Source organism: Trachypithecus francoisi, unplaced genomic scaffold (genome assembly GCF_009764315.1).
Source record: "Trachypithecus francoisi isolate TF-2019V2 unplaced genomic scaffold, Tfra_2.0 Lachesis_group9, whole genome shotgun sequence".
In the NCBI taxonomy this organism is placed as follows: Eukaryota; Metazoa; Chordata; class Mammalia; order Primates; family Cercopithecidae; genus Trachypithecus; species Trachypithecus francoisi.
The window spans coordinates 13,659,171-13,668,271 of NW_022681474.1; the positions used below are offsets into that span (position 1 = coordinate 13,659,171).

General features: G+C 38.5%; 1 long non-coding RNA gene across 1 annotated transcript; it reads left to right on the top strand.

Moving 5' to 3' along the window:
* Window positions 1-559: 559 nt before the first annotated feature.
* On the top strand, window positions 560-7,550 carry LOC117082552. Its single transcript, XR_004436666.1, has 4 exons — window positions 560-1,067; window positions 4,235-4,285; window positions 5,758-5,829; window positions 6,886-7,550. It is a non-coding gene; the product is annotated as an uncharacterized LOC117082552 (long non-coding RNA).
* The last annotated feature ends 1,551 nt before the right edge of the window (window positions 7,551-9,101 follow it).

Here is a 9,101-nt window from a genome sequence, read left to right on the forward strand (position 1 = left end):
AATGCCGCTTCAAAGCCAGCCAGGAGCAGAATCAGCGCTGATTTGCGTTTATGATAATGACATCTGAAAGGCTAAAGATTACAAGGTTGTTTACAGAGATGGACTTCGAAAATAATTGTATCTAATGTCTCGTAAACATAAAAGAAAGTTGTTTTGTAGTAGATGATTGAAACAAAAACTTTCCTTTAAAGAGGAAGTAAATAGAGTAGTTTCAGACAAAAACAACTTCAAAGGCAATCAGAAAATTCCGTGGAATTTTACAGAGGGAATCTCACTCAAAGAATTCTCTAAAATGGCCTAAACTTAAAAGCATTATTTTTCTTGAGACATCTAATTTAGATTGCATACCAAACCCTGTAATAAACCTCCTGCAAAGGAATAATAATAGACCATAGGCACTATATATGTTCAGTGTTCACTGTGTTTAAATACAATGACTGACCTTCCATCAACAGACAACAGGCATAACTCCATGGTAACAGAGAAATAGAGGTCACAATCATATTTTCCAAGGCAATTTTTGGCCCTCAGGAGGGACTCACTATTATACTTGGAGGCCATGTCACCTGAGAGTCAATGGACAATGATCAAATTTCACCTTGAGCAGGTTCTTTTGTTTACTTTCTAGTCACAAATAGCTTGGCCCTAAGTGGCGGCTCCCATTCTTGTAAGATGCGTTTATTCATTGCGTAATCACCAGTTCCCTGTAGTGGGGGTGTGGATGGAGCGTCAGAGGCTCCTGCTGGTCTTTAGGGTGTCTGACCTCCATTAATCCTAGAGGTAGTATTTGGAGAGATTTTTAAAAGCTTTGTTTCTGTGACCAGCAAAACCTGGGTTTGACACTGAGGTCAGCCTGTTTCAGCCAGTGACTTAACCTGTCTTTTTGTCCCTAATAAATTGTGAACACAGCACCTGATCTTAGAGTTGTTGTGAAAATTAAAGAAAGTGATGATTGGACAGCACCCAGCCCAATACCTGAAACTGTACCAGCACCCAGTGAGCATAGCCATTCCCGTGACCACCACACATTTACCTTACCTCAGCAGTGTGTCTGTGTCACCTTTTCGGTAAGAGTGAGCAGATGATAGAGACCATTTTAAACTATGAAAGATAAGTGTATTATTTAAACAATTTCCCCTTGGCTCATATAGTTTGAAACAGAAATTATTTTGTGGGTTGCGAAGTTGAACGAGACATATTACTAAGCTTTTATGTAACATAGGAATAAAAATCATTGTTATATCACTGATGCAGATACATAAAATATACAGATGCATAAATGTTCATATGTGTCTGTGTCTATATATGTATAAATTTAGTCATTTCATGGATCTTGGGTAAATGACATTAACAAGCAAAATACATAGGAGAATTTCATTTGTTCTGAATAATAAATATATTACAGAAACAAAACAGCAGCATCAAAAGACAGCACTTTAGCAAGTATGGAGTTTGTAATAAAAGGCTTTTTTGTAGGCTAACGTCAAGACATTCACAGTAGTTTAACTGAAGAATCTGCAAAATGTAGCAGTTATTCCAATCCCTTCTATGTTAAGGATTACCTTTAAATCAATATCTCATTTTCTCTCTAAAATCTATTGAAAAAGAAAAAAAAAAAAAAAACACAACAGAACCAGGATTGTTCCTCTGGCTAATGGTGTCACACATAAAATGCTCAATCACAGGGTGACTTGAAAAGGTTCAAAGCAGAACTTCCAAATTTAAGCTGCTATTGCTTTCCCTGGAAACTGAAGGAAAGAGGCCAATAGCTATTTGACAGTGAAGTTAGAATTTTTATAAAATATTTTCTTTGAAAAATCCATTATATATAATATATTTTATAAATGTATTATATATTATATATATTATATGTAATATATTTATATATAATATATATTATATATTTTATATATGTAATATATTTATACATATTATATATATAAATATATATAAATATATATATTTTAGAGTTTTGCTCTTGTTGCCCAGGCTGATGTGTGTGGTGCGATCTCGGCTCACTGCAACTGCCACCTCCTCGGTTCAAGCAATTCTCCTGCTTCAGCCTCCCATGTAGCTGGGATTACAGGCACCCACCATCATGCCCGGCTAATTTTTGTATTTTTAGTAGAGATGAGGTTTCACCATGTTAGCCAGGCTGGTCTTGAACTCCTGACCTCAGGTGATCTGCCTGCCTTGGTGTCCCAGAGTACTTGAATTACAGGCATGAGTCGCTGTGCCCAGCCAAAAATCCATAATATATTTCTATAATGTCTTCTTTACTGTGAATTCTCTAAGACAAACAACTGTGTATATTAAAACAATGATGTATATCATAAAATTTAGGTGATTTAGGTCTTTATTAAACAATCTTTCACTCTCTTCTCCTCTGAACATGATGAACCTCCCTAAGGAATAAAGTCAGGACATTTTAAGGGTTTGGGCAAATGAATCATTTTACCTTCAATTTCAGAAAATAGGTCTTAATGAAAGCAAAAAGAAATCTGATTTTCCAAGTGGTATGACACATCAGGAGAAACACAGGCTTTAGAGAATATACACACTTACAAATAGATTATTTGCAATTTTTAAGCATAAAACAAGACACAGTGTGTGCACACACGTGCACTGCTGCTTTCTGCTGCTGGACGCAGGCGCTATCTTTGGGGCTGTCGTCCTTGCTAGCTAGTCAACACTGCACTTGTGTTGCAGCCTCCAAGGCCTAACCCTGGTTTCTGACATTACTTAGCAGGGTTGCTATGGGAACAGTGACTTTGTGTGTCCCTGAGGGAACAAAGGGGGATTGCCATTAGCGGACTTCAGAGCGGGCCTGGTGCCCTATTGGTACAGGATTGCAGAACAGCACATTCAACGTTATCGCCAAGGCGAAATTCCATTCATACTCCACATGTCTTCTTCCAGCAAACACGTCTTTAGTGCATGTTATTGCCACAGCCTTGGGACAGGGGCCAGGACAACAGGGAGACTTTTCAGGGCTGGGCAGGGATTGCCCGTCAAGAGCAAGGGGCAGGATTTTGAATCATGTCTTTTGTCTTCTGAATCCCAAATGGCAGCTGTTTCCAGGAAATTTCAGTTTCTGTTGTCATTTTTTTTTAATGTTGGGGTATGTGTAAGACTAATTTTAAAGTCCATGAACAATCAGTCAGATAGCAGTCTGACTTTCCCAATTCCTGCCCAAAACCAAAATGAGCTAAACTCAGGCACCTGGCTAATGGGTACAGACCACCTTTGTGAAAAATTAAGGGCAATTAGAGAAATCTATTTAATAGATTAAATAATGATTTATTCTTTAATAATATTTAATTATGATTAAAATTAAAGCTATTATACCCAGCGAGTTCGCTCATGTAACTATATAACTGTTCACAGACAGAATATCTTCATTTAGGACATTCCCTTTATTAATTTGACCTTAAAATATTTTGACTTTATTATGCATAACATTCATATGGTAAAACACATAAGTCATAAGTATCTGATTCATTTACAGCAAAATGAGCACATAAATATAAGTATCATTCAGATCAAGTAATAGAACGTTATTACCATTCCGGAACCCTCCTTCATACCCTTGCAATCATAGCCCTTCAAAAGGTAACCAGGCAAGGCATAGTGGCCCATGCCTATAATCCCAGCACATTGGGAGGCTGAGGTAGGAGGACTGCTTGAACTCAGGAGTTCAAGACCAGCCTGGGCAACATGGCAAAACTCAGCCTCTACCAAAAATAATAATAATAAGTAAATAAATACAAAAATTAGCTGGACGTGGTGGTGTGCGCCTATAGTCCCAGCTAGTGGGGAGCCTGAGATGGGAGGATCACTTGATCCAGGGAGGCTGCAGTGAGACAAGAGCATGCCACTGCACTCCAGCCTGGGCAACAGAGTGAGACCCTGTCTCAAAACAAAATAAAACAGAACAAAACACAATAGGTAGCCACTCTTCTGATGTCTGTCATTATAAACTTATTTTACTGTGTTTTTTTTACTTTATATATATAGAGTTATATGTATCAAAGAGAGTATACTGACTCAGCAATCTGTCTTGTGGGTATTCATCTGTAGTTATTTTTCATTGCTGTCTATGTTCCGTGGTATGACTATAAACATGATATAGCGTAATACTATTCGTGGACATTTGAGCTGTTTCCAGCTTGGGGCTATTTATGGAAAAAGCTACTGTAAACATTTTCACCAATATCTTTTCTCTTGGTACGAGGCATGCTTTTCTCATGGGTGTATTCAGAGAAGAGGAATGTTTGTTCACTGGGTAAGCCTAAATTCCTTCTAGTAGCTACTGCAAAATAGTTCCACAAAGTACCCTTTCCAGGTAGATTAGGCTCTGACCAGAGTTAATGAGAGTCCATCTTTCTCAACACTTTGAATTGTCAGATTTTTTTTGTTTTTTTTTTTTTTTTTTTGCTTTTTTGTGCCATTTTGGCAGGTGTGCTATCTCATTTTCATTCATTCATTGTCATTTTAATTTGTACTCAGAAGATCCTTGGTGCTCACCATTCAGAGCACTTATTTGGGAGATGTGTGTGTGTAGTGACTTTTGAAGTTTTCAGGCCATTTTCCCTTCAATTGAATATTCTTTTCCTATTAGTTTGTAGTAGTTCTTTGTATATATTCTATGTGTGAACCTTTGTTGAATATATATACTATAACTATCTTCTACACTGTGGTTTGCCTTTTGATTCTCTTAACGGTATATTCTGTAACACAGAGTTCTAATTTAAAGCACTAGTTTTCAGTCTTTTTTTCTTCTGTGGTAAGTCCTCTGTGTATGTGTTTATTGTTTTAGAAATCTTTGATTTCTCCAAGGTCTTCTCAGTATGTTTTCATGACCGCTTTTAGAAAATATTTTTGCTGATTTTTCTCATTTCAATCCAAAACACCTGGAATGATTTTTGTTTATTGTGTGAGGTAGGGATCAAAGGCTTTTTAAAAATATGGATATACAATGGAAACAGTCCATACATATAAGAAAGATTGTTTTACCTCAATGCATAGCAAAGAGGTTTTTTTCCTTTTATTTCTTTCCCTACAAATCATGTGAATAGTAAATGTGGGTTTTCTTCTGCACTGTATTCTATAACACTGACTTATTTGTCTGTTCTCACACCAATCAGCACTATGCCATTTTCATTGCTGCAGCTTTAACATGGTTTGAGATCTGAGAGTAAAAGACCTCTAACCTTTTTTTATATTCTCAATTTGTCTTCATTATTTTTGATCCTTTTTGTTTTCATATACACTTTAGGATCAGCTTTTCAATTTGTAAAACAGAAGGACTGAGATTATGAGGAGTTACACTGAATTTTTAAATCAATTTGGGAGAATAAACTTAATTACAATATTGATTCTTAGAATCCTTCGATAATGTATACTGTTTATTTTCTTAAGACTTCATGAATATCTCTCAGTAATGTTTAGTTTTCTGTGTAAAAGACTCTTGCACACATTGCTTTTATTCCTAGAAACTTTATTTTATCTGCTACTGTAAATGTTTTCACTTTAAATAAAATTTTTAAACAGTTCATTAAAGTATATGGAAACACATTTGATTTCTCACATTAGCCTCTCATCAGTAATGCTGTTAAACTCGCTGACTTATTCTAATAATTGATCTGTATATCCGAATACATTTTCTATCCATGCAATCATGCTGACTATGCAAAATGACAGTTTTACTTTGTCTTTCTAATTCTCATGACTTTTCCTTTGTTTGCCTTATTGCAGTGAAGAGAACGTCCCATGTACTATCGTGTAGAAGTTGTAGTAGATGCTGTGGTCTTTCCAACAACAAACAAAGTAAGCTTTTGAAGTTTTATTATCAAGTATGATAACCTCTGTAGGGTTTTCTTGAGATACCCTTTATCGGATAAACAAAACCTCTCTCCATAGTTTGCTACCAATTTTATTTTGAATAGGTGTTGAAAATACCAAGTGCTCATTTTGTGCCTACCGAGATGCTCCTGTGACTTTTAATGGTAATATAATAAATCACATTGTTTGAATTTTAAATCTTAACACACATTTATAGGATAAACCCAACTTGGTTGTAATGTATAATTCTTTTTATATGCCACAGATTTGGTTTGTTAATATTTTGTCTAGGAGTTTTGTATCTCTGCTTACGAGAACAATCTGCCTCTCATTTTCCTATCTTAGCATGTCTTCGTGAAGTTTTGTTACGAAGATTGCGCTGGCCTCGTGCAGAGAGTCTGCAGCGTTCCTGCCTTTGCCGTTTTCTGGTTGAGTTGACGGACGGTTAGTGCCAGCTCTCCCTCCAGTGTGTTTAGCGATTGAATGATTCGGTCCTCTGGACTTGACTTTTCTTACTGAGAATGTTTCAAATTACAGGTTCGATTCCATCCATAGAAATGGAATTATACAGATTTTGTACTTCTTGTTTTAGTTCTGGAAAGTGGTATTTTTCAAGGAATCTGCTCATGCCATCTAAGATTTCAAATTGATTTGCAAAACATTGGTCATGATACTCTCTGCTTCCTAATCCAAAGAACCTGCAAATATGTTTTTTTACCTGGTAAAAGAAACTTGGCAGAGATGACTAAATCGAGGATCCAGTCATGCTAATATCTCACGAGTAAATATCTCTGTTGCAATCCTCTTCCCTGAGCTTGAGACCCTCAATGCCCCAGCGCAGTGCTGCTAACCAAGTGTCTTACAATCTTGGATGTTCCACAGGGAGGAACCAAACCTTTGAGCATCTATACATCTCCCTCTCCTTCCTTTCCTGGATTCCTCTATCTCAATCAGATCATCATCTACTCAGGTCCTTAACCCATAACTGGGTTTATTTTAGTTATTTGTTTAACATTTAGTGGCTTCACATTATTCCTGCAGAAAAAAGAAAAAAAAAAAGTGAATTTCTTACCCAGGTCTGCAAAAGCTTCTAAGACCTGACCTGTAGCCACCCACACCTGGAAGCTCCAGCCTTGTCTCTCCCCAGTTCACCCAGGAAGCGCTGGACACAGGGCTGAGTTGGGACTTCCTTGCCAGTGGCTTACTCTGCCTGGAAACCTCCTTTCTCTCTCCCCTCTTTCTAGGCTCCTCTTAGGTGCTATTTTACCGTAAACCCTCCAGGCTGTTCTCTCTGGAAATGCCTCTCTCTTCTTCCCTTTACCTTGCATCTGAATTACAGGATGTCTTCTTCCTAACACTCAGGACAGGTCTTCATAGCGTTTATCCTGCTTTGTCATCTGCATGCCCCACAGGGCTGAGAGCTACAAGGAGCCCGAATCACACCTCCAACTCCCCGAGAGTATGGGAACGGGTTCAGAATGTTCTTCCTGAAGGTGAGATACAACATGAAGAGTGGTTATTTCTGGGTTGTGGGATGAAGAGTAATTTTTTTGTTTTCTTTATTAGACGTTACCAAATGAACCTGCCTGGTGTTAACCACATATGGCTTTTATAATCGGAAAAACAAAACAAAACTGACAGTAAAAATACACAGAGGAAGCATTTATTATGTAAAATATTATCGTTAAAACTTCGTTGGTTTTAAATAATAGTGATTAGAGGGTATTACCTTTGTCTTCAAATTGGAAAGCCTCAGCTGTCCAGAATAATGGTTTGCCCAAACACTCCATTTAATTCGAGTTTCACTGTCTGTATTTTGTAACAAGATTGTTGCTTCTATACCCTACACATGTGCAGAGAGATGAAGGGAGGGTATGTACTTCTAATTTCATTTCTAATCTTGGGTCCAAGTCAAGGGATTTTATTTCTAATGCTTGGTCTTTACAATTCTTCTTTTTTCTCATTTCTCCTTGCTTTTCCAAAAGGGAAAAGAGTGAACTTCTGGGTTTTGTTTTCAGCATTATTCCCAAAAGACTTCAAATTGACTTACAGGACTCCGGGTTGAACACAGTTGCCTTTCTGGCCTGAGGGTATAAACTTTTTCTTAGGCAAATTCCCTGCTGACTCCCCAGAATAGCAGGTAGTAAATGTGGTCCCATATGTTTTGGGTCTAAACAGATGTATTTATGTGGATTTGTAAGTGAGTCACATCTATACTGTTATTTTACTCTAGAGTAATTGGGCCAGGCACTGTGGCTCACGCCTGTAATCCCAGCATTTTGGGAGGCCAAGGTGGGAGGATCACCTGAGGTCAGGAGGTCGAGATCAGCCTGGTCAACATGGTGAAACCCCTTCTCTACTAAAAATACAAAAATTAGCCTGGCGTGGTGGCGCACACCTATAGTCCCAGCTCCTCTAGGAGGTTGAGGCAGGATAATTGCTTGAACCAGGGTGGTGGAGGTTGCAGTAAGCTGAAATTGTGCTACTGCACTCCCGCCTGGGTGACAGAGTGAGACTCCATCTCAAAAAATAAATAAATAATACAAATAAATAAGTAGAGTAATTGGCAGAGTATTAAGGAGTCATTCTCCTGCCAGCCATGCTGAATGCACACACCCTCGTGGCAGTGAACAGCGTCCTCTGGATGTGAGCTTAGTGCTGAGGACCAGTACGCCTTTGCTAGTGTCCTCAAAGGGAAGGCCCCCAAGGCTTGGAGAGCTGACACCCTGCCCAGGCTCTCAGACTCCTGCCGCTTGGAAGTCTCTTCTCTCTTTTGTCTCATGACCACTATGGTGCAGGTTCTGTCTGCGTCTTTCCCATCCTTCCCACCTTCCCCCAACAGTTGCCCTCAAGCTTCAGTTCCTAAAGTAGAAAAGAAACAAAAATAAAGGCAAACCAGTACGATGACTCACTGGTGAGCCAAGTATAATTTTCCTTTAATACCGCACAGCATATAAGGCTAATTTTGAGACAGCTCACTTTCCCCCATGGAATAGCCAGATAAAGTCACTTTCTTGAGGAAATACAGCTGCTTCCAAATGACTTTCTCCGTGGTGATCGCCTGTTTGGAAGGTCCCAAGGCTACATTCAGTGCCCCCTTCGCCACCTCCTCCACCTGGGAGTATCGCAGGAGTCGGAATCCCAAGCGTGGTTCTTCCACAGCCTTTTTCTCATGGCCTGACATGTGCTTTTACTGGAAAACACTCTGATACGTCCTGAAGCTAAATGCTTCTTAGAATACGCTGTGATGTAACAAA